The following is a 12,296-nucleotide window of genomic DNA, read 5'->3' on the forward strand; positions in this document are numbered from 1 at the left end:
TCTCATAAGCCTGCTTCCTGGGCTGCTCACCACAAGCAGGGAGGCCTACCTGCCTCCAAAGAGGCAGTTTCAGAAGTGTTAATACTCCCAGAGGCCAGTCCTCAGGAAGCCCACAAACAGAAGGCACCAGCACTTATGGGGCTCACAGTCTGGTGGAGAAGACAGACATTTTCACTGATTATAGCTTAAGTAATGACTATGCCAAGGGCTTCAATTGTGTTAATAAAGTGTTGTAGAAACACAGGGGAACAAGACATTAACTTAGAGTAGGAGATCAGGGGAAGCTTCGTAGGCAGGGCACATGTTGGACGGGGTTCACAAGTAGGAGTAAGGCTTCTACAGACCGAGAAATGAGAGAGGATTCCAAAAGCTTGAGTTCAAGAGCATGAGACACGTTCTGAAGTGCCAGGGCTCCTGTTGGACTAGGGTGGAGTTCCTAAGACTGGTTCCATGGAACTCTAATCCTTGAAAATGATCCTTACATTCACAAAAAAGGGATCTTGGGTCAAATACACCAGGCAGTGTCACCTACTTTATGGCCTTCTTAGAGTTCCATAATGCATAAAGCTTATTGAAGAATTTTAGCAAAACAAATGATTTTTAAAAACCCAAACCTGTGTAGCCATTCTTTTTTAGCAAGTCACCCCTGTTTTCTGTTTCAGAAAACATCTACCTTCATCTTGGGGGACCAGAGCTCCAAAGGATTTATTTTGGCCTAGGTCAGGGAGGAAAGGATGAAAAGTTTTGATTTGGAATTTAGGTTCTTCATCCTGTAAATATATATATCCTGTATGTATGTATGTATGTATATATATATATATATATATATATATATATATATATCCTACAACTTTATATATATATGTATATATGTGTATATATATAACATTTTATATATATGTAATATTTTTCTTGAGTATGTGTCATACATATTCACTCTAGAAAGTTTTCAGAAAAAACCAGAAATCAGAAAAGAAATTTAAAGTAACCCACAAGGCAGCACACAGAGGTAATTATTTATCCACTAAAGATATATATATATATATATATATATATATATATATATATATATATGTATATATATATATATATATATAATTTATCAAGTATCTTCTGGGTGCCAGTGCATGTTCAAGGTAATGTGGATTTGGCCACAAACATAAATCATGAAAATTCCCACTCTCCTGCAGCTTACCATCTAGACAAAATTAGTAAGATTATAGTGGTATGAAAGGTGAGACGAATAACGGAGAAACATGAATCAAGAAAGTAGTAAGGAGAGTGTCCTGCCATCCTAGGCAGGTGTAGGCTGCCAGGAAGGCCATGTTGGCAAGGTGAGACCGGGATGTCTGCATGAAGGTCCGAGGGAGGTAAAGGTAAATGTGCAGATAAATGGAGGGAGAAGGAATAATAAGCACAGAGAGCCGAGTCTGGATTGTGCATACTGAAGGCCCAGCAAGGAGGCTATGGTAGCTGGAACAGAAGTGAGGTGGAGAGTAGAAGGAGTAGAGACTAGAGAGTGTGGGCAGGGTGAGGGTCCTGAATGACTAGGATTTTATTTATAAGATATGAAATGCCATGGCAGAGTTAACCAGGTAAGTGGAAATATAACTCACATTCCTTATAATGCACTTATGCAAATTTTACCATGCATGTATACTCATAGACTTGTGCAACTAATACCAGTATGCAATTTTAGAAATCCCATCCCTGTTAGCAGTCATTCCCCTTCCCTTCCTCCCCTTTTTGTCTCTGCAGATTAATTTATTCTAGTAATTTCATATAAATTATATGAATGTTATCTAAATATGGTATAGAGTCTAGGGTCTTTTGCGATAGCCTTCTTTCATGTCAGATAATGTCGAGTTTCATCCACATTGTACTGTGTATCCTTCTCTAGTTCTTTTTATGGACCAATACTATTCCATTGTATGGATGTAACACATTGGGGTTGTTTTCCACAGGAGGAGGAGTGGTACCCATGGGACCACTGCGTGGAGAATGGACTGAAGATGGTCAATTGTGTAACCAGGGAGGCCAGCTAGGAGGTGGTTGAATCATGAGTTAATAATGAGTTTTTGACTTGGACGATAGCAATGGAGGTGTAAGAAGTGGCATGGTGGAATGCTCCAGGGCTCAGTCCTGGGTGCTTTTCTTAACTTACATGTCCTTCCTGGGTGATCTCAGTTTCCTAAGTTTTAAATATCTTCTGCAACAGGCTGAATATTTTTGTCTCATCTAAATTCACATGCTGAAATCCTAATACCCAATATGGTGGTATTGGAAGGTGATGCCTTTGAGAGGTAATTAGGTTATAAAGGTAGAACCCTCATGATTTGGATTAGTGTTCTTATGAAAGGGATCCTAGAGGGCTCTCCTGCCCTCTTCTTGCTATGTGAGGATATAGTGAGAAGTCAGCAGTTTTCAATCTAAAAGAGGGTTCTCACCACAATCATGCTGTCACTCTGATGTCATATTTCCATCCTCTAGAACTGTGAGAATTTCTGTTATTTACAAGCCACCCAACCTATGGTCTTTTATGATAGCAGACTAAGATACATCTATGTAATAATGACTCTCAATCTCATGTCTTTGGCCCAGACTCTCTCCAGGTGTTTACATGACATATTGATTCATGAGCGCTCTAATGGGCAATTCAAACTTGATAAGACCCAAACTGAAGTCCTGATCCATCCTTATCCCAACCCCATTCTCTGCATTCTTTCTTATCTCGGTTGATTGCAATCCTCAATTGCTCAAGCTAAAAGCTCTGATGTCATTTTGATTTCTCTTTTTCTCACATTCTGTGTCTAATCTGTCAGGAAAATCTGTTGAATTCTATCTGCATCTTATATCTAGAAGACAGCCACTATCATCTCTTGCCTGATGACAAAAATTATTAACTCATCTCCTTCTTTCCATCCTTCTCAAGAGATCAGAGGAATCCTTTCAAAATGCACATCAGATGCTGGGTGCTGTGGTACATGCCTGTAATCCCAGAGGCTCAGGAAACTGAGACAGGAGGATCACAAGCTCAAAGCCAGGCTCAGTAACTTATCAAGGCCCTAAGCATCTCAGTGAGAACCTGCCTCTAAATAAACATATAAAAAAAGGGGATGTGGCTCAGTGGTTAAGTACCCTTGGGTTCAATCCCAGGTAATACAGATGGAAAATACTCATATGGAAAGATGCTCAACATCACATGTCATCATGGAATTGCAAATTAAAATAGCAACAAGCTGCCATCACATACCAATTAGAATGGTTGAAATTTGAAACACCAACAACACTAAATGCTGATGGGGATGATGAAGAACATAGGAGCATTTATTCACTGCTGTCCGGATGCAAAAATAGGACAGCCATTTGACAATACAGTTTGGCAATTTATTATACAAATAATCATGTTCTTGCCACACAACATGGCAAATTATTATATTACTATTATTATTACTGCTTAGAATTCATCCAAATAAGTTGAAAACATGTCCACAAAAAAACTGCATGTGAATATTCATGGCTTTATTCATAATTGCCCCAAATTAGAAATACTCAACATATCCTTTGAGAATTGAATGGATAAGCAAACACTGTTATATCCATACAGTGGAATATTATTCAATTATAAAAAGAAATGAAATATTAAGCCACAAAAGATATAAGATATGATAAGTATATATATAATAAAAGATATAAAGATATAATAAATGCTTATTTTATGAAAGAAGCCATTCTACAAAGGTTTCATACAATATGATTCCAACTATTAGACATCCTAGAAAGACAAACCTATAGATATAGGAAAAGAGACTGGTGGGGTGAGAAGAGGAAGGGAGGAATGAACAAATGGAGAATAAGAAACTTTTAGGGCAGTAAAACTGTACTATATGATACTGCAATTGTGGCTACAACATCACACGTTTTTCCAGACACATAGAACTGTCCAACAGTTAACTATAAACTATGAACCTTAGTTAATAAAAATGCAACAATATTGATTCATTAATTGTTAACAAATGACCCACGTTTCCTCTAATACTTCTGCATGAACAAAGGAGAGTTTGTGGGACACTTCATTTCCAAGTTAACGGGAGATCAGATGATAAAGTGTATGAATGGTCAGTAGTTCTCAATGTTTCCAATACTACTATAAATTAATTTAAAAAATCAAACCCACCAACAACTTTTCCTCCAGCAATTTTTCTTCCAGGGTGTCCTCAGTCCGTGGTTCAACCAAGAATCCCCTTATGCAAGCCAGAGATCCAGGAGCTCACTTGGATGCCTTCCTCATGCTTAGCTCTGTATTTAATTTATCTAATTAATCAGCAAGAGCTGTTGGTTTGACCTCCTAAATGATGTTGGAGTTCATCCCCTTCCATTTATCCCTTCTATCACCATCCTAGTTCATCAGCCATGAACTACTTACTACTCCAGCCTCTTCAACCTGCTTCTACCCTTGACCATCATTCTCCACATCGTATCTGCTTTAAACACAAATCTGACAGTATCATTCGCTGCTTAAAACCTTTGATGCCTTCCTGTTGGTCTCAGGATGAAGACAGGGCTTTTTCACATGGCTTCTTTTCTTTTTATGATCTGTCTCTGCATCCTCTTTAGACTCATTTCTCCCTACATCACCCGTGTGTATTCAGGCTTGTTGGAGTCCTATTCTAGTTCACAACTGACATTTTTGGTGGATTCTGTTCCTTCTCCTGGAAAGGTTCTTGCTTTTTCCCTTCACCTGATATCTTTAAAAAGAACTTTAAAAATTTATTTAATTTAAAGAAAACATTTAACTTTAAAGAAAACAAAAGCAGATTTTATTTCCATAAAACCATCACCTGATACCTTTTTATATTAGTTAGCTTTTTGTCACTGGGAACAACTTTGAAAAGAAAAAGTGTTTTGGAGGGCTCACAGTTTTGGAGGTCTCAGTGCATGATTAACTAACTCCATGTCTTTGGTTCCAAGATGAGGCAGACTATCATGGTAGCACATGGTAGAAAAAAGCTACTTAGCTCATGGTATCCAGAAACAAAGCAAGGTGACAGGGACAAAAATATAAACCCCAAACACACATCCCTGGTGAACTACTTCCTTTAGCTATATCCTACCTTTAGCTACAGTTAACAACCAGTACAGTAATCCTTTCAAATTATTAACTCATAAAGTGGATTAATCCGCTGATTAGGTTACAACTCTTGTAATCTATCATGAGTTTTGGAAGGATACCTCATATCCAAATGGTAGCACTTCGACTCAATCCTTTAAACTTCATTAGAATTATCACATCTTCGGAGAACTCTTCACAGATCTCCATGATTCAGTCAAACCTACACCTTTAGGTTCCCATGAAATTTGTAATCCTATGGTTGAGACTGATTGATATCAGTCTGTAGGCTGCACAAGCAGTAAGATAGTCATAAGCTACCATGAGAGGAGTATCGAGTCCATTTTTTTGCTATTCTCTCTCATGGCTGTGCACAGTGCTCCATAGAAGAAATGTTGATGAGTGAATATATCAATAAATACCAAGATATTGATAATTTTGAAGATGGTGAAGCCTTCAAGACTTCACCAGTGCCACTAGTTTTGATCTTGGTTTAAGACACAGGGACTGGATTTAGTATTTCACAGGGAACTGCATGTGTGAAGGCTGTTGTTTTAGAACTCTCCTTGTTCTGAAAGCATACCAACTCAGCTGCAAGTACTTACTCCATCCGTGATCTCATCCAGGGAGGGAGCCTTTTGGATTTAAAACACATTTGGCTGTAGAAGAATCCTGATTGCAAAATATGGTGACTTCACGCCCTTTTTCATTTCTCCTTAGAATAAGCACAGTTCTTTTCATGCTGGGGCAGTTTGGCAAAGAGTTCCCTAAAGCAACAGAAAAACAGTAAAAAAAAAAAAAAAAAAAAAAAAAACATCCAGTTTTAACTCCATAAAGGGACTTTTGTCATAGGGTCCATTTTTTTAAAACCAGTTTTCCATGTGTTTGTCAAACAATGCCATGTCACTAGGTAGCAGGTTCTGCAGGGTGAGTGGAGTTCTGATAGTCTTCCCAAGGCTCAGAATCCATCTGCCTCTGTTCACTGAAGTCCCATTTTATGTAGCATTTGGGAAACCTATAATCCCATAATCCCCACTGCTGTGGGATTCTGAGGGTAGCTAGAATCCATTGAGCAGATTCACTAATTCTCATTTCCATTCATTTATTCATTCAACAAATTTTCAGAGCCTAATTTATCTATAACAGTGACTTATACTCCATAAATACTTATTGCCTAGGCAGATGCATGAATTCCTTATTTGAAAATATATTCTAGACACTTTTTGTGTTTTGCCTGCCTAGCATCCATTTCCCCTTTGTTCTTCATGGTGCATTTTTTTTTTTTTTTTGTGGGGAGTGGGTGGGTTCTGGTGCTTGAATCTAGGGTTTCACATATGGTAGGTAAGCACTATATGCTGAGCTACACCTCCACCCTCACTGGGAAAAAATGTTTATTCCACTCTCAGATGATACTGTGGCATGGATGAAGGCTAGTCCCACCCTTAAGTTTTGAGTCACTGAGATTTGATCCCAGGTCTTTTGTTAGAATTCTTGGGAAGAGAATCTCTCCCCTGAGAGGACTTGGAAACTGGAAGATTGTAAATCTGGTATTTCCGGGGACCACCACTGTGGTGACAACTTGCCTGGGACTGGAGCCCAGACCAAGGAAAGTAGAAGTTAGAAAGATCCAGATAAACTTGGTCCTGATTATGTTGCTTTCTCTGGTTAAGCTCTCATCTATCCATATTAGTTTTCTAGAACTGCTGTAATAGAGTACTACAAACTGAGTGTTTTAACCAATAGAAATATGTTACCTCTTAGCTCCAGAGACTAGAAGCCCAAGATCAAGATGTTGGGAGGGTTGATGGCTTCTGAGGGCTGTGAGGCAATGACTGTTCGTTGCTCCTACCCTAGATGCCAGTGGTTTGCTGGTGTTCCTTAGCTTGCAGATGAGTCACCTCTGCCTTTATCTTCATCATATTTCTTCTACCCAAATTTTCCCTTTTTATAAGGATACCATATTGGATTAGCCATATTGGATTAGCACCCCCACCGACCACTTCATTTTAACTTGTCTTTGTGAAGCCCCTGTTTGCAAATAAAGTCACATCATAGTTACTGGAGATTAATACTAAATATATTTGGGGGGGGGGCACACAATTCAACCTGTATCACTCTCTTGAAGTTGAAAGCCTTATATGCTTAACACGTCAGTTCCTTATAGCAAATTCTATATTTGAAGAAAGCCATCCAAATAAATGGCAGGAATCTCCATTTTTTTCCATAAAAATCTTTCCATATAAGTGGGGAGAAAAGGCTGGAAACAGAACAAATTAGGTCTGAGGGGAAGGCAACATTATTTCTTTCTTACCATTTGTACCATGAATATATCTCCATATGTACATATATGTGTGTATATATGAATGGGTGTACATACACATGTGTGTATATGCATACATATATGTCTATGTGTATATATGAACATTTCTTACTATTTTTATTGGCTCATTGTAATTATACATAATAGCGGGATTCATTATTGCATATTTGTACATGTGTATAATATAATTTGATCAAATTTAATTTCCTATTCCTTTCCTTTCCCTATCCTCCTCCCTCCCCCTATCTGCTTGCTTTACTGATCTCCCTTCTATTATTATTTTAACTAGTGCATTATAATGATATATAACTATGTATAACTAACTATATGTATATGATTCATTGTGGAATATTTGTACAGAAGCATAGCATAATTTGGTAATTTAATTCCCCACTACTTCCCCATGCCCTCTACTCCTCCTTTCCTCTGATACCCTTCCTCAACACTATTTTTTTTCTCTCTGTTCTCATGAGACTCCACCTATTTTTTTCTTCTTTCTCCAGCTTTCATACATTCAACCCTTGACTTTCTGAGTCTGGCTTATTTCACTTTGCATGAGGTTCTTGAGTTCCATCCATTTGCCAGTAAATAACATGATTTCATTCTTCTTAGTGACTGAGTAAAACTCCAATGTGTGTATATATACCAGATTTTCTTTATCCATTTTTCTGTTGATGGACACCTAGGCTGGTTCCATAACTCCCATTGTGAATTGTGCAGCTTTAAACATTGGTATACAGGTATCTCTATAGTAGGCTTATTTTATTTCTTCTGGATTAGTACCAAGGAGTGGAGTAACTGGATCATATGGTGGTTCCAGTCCTGGTCTTTTGAGGAATATCCATACTGCTTTTCAACGTGGTTATACTAATTTGCAATCCTACCTACATATCCATCTATCATGTATGTATGTATGTATCTGCGGTCTATCTTTACTTTTATGGTAAAGAATGTTTCATAGTTTCCTATGTATTAATCCTAGGATGAAAATGTATCTAACATGATTACTATTGTCTCTCAACAGGAATTCTCTTTATTTACCTGGATGCTGTTAAAATTCCCATAAGGCTGTTGGTTATGCAGCCTAGTAGCATTTGCTCTGAGTAGAGAAGGGAAGAGGCTGGGACTGAGGCTATCCCAGCATTGAGAGCTGATCTTTCTGGCTGGGGTCTTCTCTCTGACTGATGCCTTTGACTGATGCCTTAATGCACGAATCCACATATGCATGTCTCTGTATAATTTTAAGCCAACAAAAGAAGAGCAAACATCTCTTCCATGCCAGCCACTGGTTTGGGTGCTGAGGATGCAACATTGAGCAAGCAAACACAGACTTGAGTGTTAAGGAGCTTATGTTCTCCTATTTTATTATGGGAAGTCTTATTTTGTAACGAATGCCATGGTTTTTAGTGGGAAGGCAGGGTAAAGAGAGCCTTTCTCTCATGTTGCTCTTGGAGGAATAGTTTCATGCTCCCAGCCTGGTATGAGTGATTTCCAATTTTCTCCATCAGAAAACCTCCAGCCTATGAACTTGCTAATTAAGAAACAATATAGGTCTAGTCGTTTACCTGGCTGTGGGTGTGGGTGGCCTTCTTCCTATGCCAACACAGTATTTCCTGATTTCTTTTTCCTATTCTTCTGTGTATCAGCTCTGGTGTGTCTCCTCTCCCTCACCAGGCTTCCTCGGGTTCTGACTTCATTTCACCAAAGCAATTTTTCAAAAAGACACGAAACTCAGTAACAGTCTCATTTCCAGTTTTCATCTTTGGTTGCTATAGTTCCTCTATTCTTGATGATTTGACCTATTTTCAGTGTTTTCTGTACCTTGAACCAGCATCAGACCATTAGAATCTTAGTCCCTTCTGTTTAGTAGCTTTTATTCTGTGGTTTAAGAAAAAAACTTCAGCCATTAAGTGTAGTGAAAACACATTTGAAAATGTAGCAAATTCTTCCAACCTAGGGTGGTTGTGAAGTTTTCAAAAAGTTCTTTAAGCTCCCGAGCTGGGTGGAGGTTGATTCCTTAGAAGGGAGTTGGACTTTTAGGAAAATAGAAATGATCCCTGTTCTGTCCTGGGAAATGAGCACTCAGAGTGGTTTCTCACCAGGGTTGAGCAAGGTTATTCATGGCAGGAGTGATGGCTTCATGGCTCTCAGAGGCTCTGTCTGTGGCTCCAGCGGAGGCCTGGATTCGAATCTCAGTCCTGTGGATTTGCATCAGTGCTTTGGAGGTCATTATCACTAGGCTCAGTTTCCTCATGTGGAAAGACTGGTTTTTAAAAAGCAACCACTTTATCAGGTTGTTAGATCTGACATAGGAAGGGCTCCATGAAAGCCTGTATGAGTCTGTTTTCTATTGCCGTAACTGAATACCACAGACTAGGTAATTTTATAAAGAATGGAGGTTTATTTAGCTCAGAATTCTGAATGCTAGCAAGTGCAAGAGCCTGGCATCTGCTTTGCATCTGGTGAGGGGCTTCTTGCTGCATTATAACATGGTGGAGTGTATCACATAGTCAAATAAAGCAAGAGCACTGGCTCATGTCTCTTCCTCTTCTCAAAAAGCCTATACCCTGATCATGGGGTCTCTACCCTCTTGATTTCATCAAATCCTAATACCTCCCAGAAATCTCACTACCAAATACAAGTTGAGTTTGGAGAGTAAGTTTCAAAGACATAGCATATTTAAGCCACATATTCAAGCCATAGAAGAGGCCCTGGGGTTTTGAGTGAGTGTAGGCAGGAGGTTTCTGAGAACCAACACCCACCCAAGAGCAGCTTTTCTGCTGGGAGTTGCTGCCATTCCCTCTTTCCAGGTGGGCTTCTTGTTGCAGCAGCTTGATCTGTAGGTGTTCCAAAATGTTTATCCATGTCTGAATAAAAATCTAGTTAAAGCTGATTCCAATGACTTGTGTTATGTTGGTTGGTTAGACCAATGAGAATTTGGGGACGCAAAGCCTGGCTTTGTCACTCTCTAGGCATGTTTTCAAGCAAATTTGGGCCCTAGGGTCTTTATAAAATGGGAGGAATATATAAGTGCATACCTTCTAGAATTGTTGTGAACGACTGAGTTAGTGCTTCTAAAATGTTTAGAACAGTGAACATAATAAATTCTCACTAAATATTAGCTTTTATTATAAGTGACCATTTTGGAAATAAAATACCTGATAACCCCAAGGGTGGCTGTCCACTGGGGAATGGACAGGGGGTCATATCATAATCATAATATTTAATGAATATTTACTTACTAAAAATCTCAAATGACTTTATAGGAAGGAATGATATTTCCATATTTTTTTCCAAAAGAAGAATTAGATTAAAAAAATGATTGCAAAAGTCCATTCTACCATGCAACAGAATTAGTCTTGCCTATTACTCTGTGTATTATTAACTCTGGATTCATATACTAGTAAATATTGCAAGTATTTTTGGCATGAAAATGGAACCATTCTCTCTACACCAAGTCAGATTCATCCACTTACAAAGAAGAAGCTAATAGCAAAACTCTTATATCTATATGAAGCTACAGACATCTCCAAAATCATTCTTTAATCCAATACTCAAAGCTCCTCACAAGATGAATAGAAATGTTATGAAGACCTCCCCTTGGTAATGAAGAAATCAAGCTCTTAGAAAAGGAAAGAGTTATTTAAGGTTTACAGGTACTAAAAGACAAAAACCTGAATCCTGTCTACTCTGCTGCAAGGTGCTTGGAGCAGGTATATATAACGCCTGAGAGAAATATGCTAGGAGAAATCGTGGGTCAGTAGGCAGAGACCTGCTCTATGGGACAAGTGTTGGCAGGTGGCATTTTTAAATTCAGAGTTGTAAAGAAAAGAGAGAAGTATCAAGTTTGTCTTCTTGTAGAAAACCTGCTAGCTACAGGCATTTGGTCCATTTTCAAGAAATTTTGCAACGAGATGGCAGTTGATTGATAGTTATTTCCTGAACATTTTCTGTATAGGACTTTGATGTTTGCACAAGGTCAAAAGAGCCAGAGGCCACTTTAGGGTTTCTGGAATTGTGGAAAGCAGAAATGAGAAAAACAAGATCCTAAACTCACTGTGACATCTTGAATCTATTGAAAAGTAATGCTTTTCATACTCTAACTGCAGAACCATGAACTGCACAACTTTAAATGAACTAAAGGATTTCCAAAAGTCAATCATTTTATAACTCATGGCAGGCAGGGTGCCAGGCACCCACCTCTTAGATGACTTTACAACCTGTTCTCTGCCTACTGCCAGCCCTTATTGCCAACCTTTATGCTTTGTATGTAATGATGAATGACTAAACTGCTGGAGTAAGCAAATGTGAATAACCAACGAGATTTTAGTGAGATCGGTATGAAAGATGTGCTAGGGGATCCCCAAAGAGGGAGTGGCTAGCTCAGGCCCTCTTGGCAAGAAAGGTCTGCTCTTCCTCCTCTTCCTGTCTCTGCTTACATTCATGCCACCAGATCCTGTCCTCTTCCTTAGCTACAGTATTATCTTGTCTTAGTGGAGAGGAAAATCAGCTCTGCTACCTTGCTATCAGATTTTTTTTTCTTTTTACATGTGTTTTAGTGAGCTTTTTCACTGTGGGGCTAAAAGACCCAACCAGAACAATTGTAGGGGAGGAAAAATTTATTTGGGGGCTCACAGTTTCAGAGGTCTTGATCCATAGACAGCAAGCTTCATTCCTCAGGGCTCAAGGTGAGGCAGAATATCATGGTGGAAGAGTGTGGCACAGGGAAGCAGCTCACATGATGCTCAGGAAGAAGAGAGAGAGAGATCTCTATTTGCCAAATATAAATATATACCCCAAAGCCAAACCCCAATGCCTCACCTCCTCCAGTAACACCCTACCTGCCTTAAATTACCATTTAATTAA

Source organism: Marmota flaviventris, chromosome 17 (assembly GCF_047511675.1).
Source record: "Marmota flaviventris isolate mMarFla1 chromosome 17, mMarFla1.hap1, whole genome shotgun sequence".
NCBI lineage: Eukaryota > Metazoa > Chordata > Mammalia > Rodentia > Sciuridae > Marmota > Marmota flaviventris.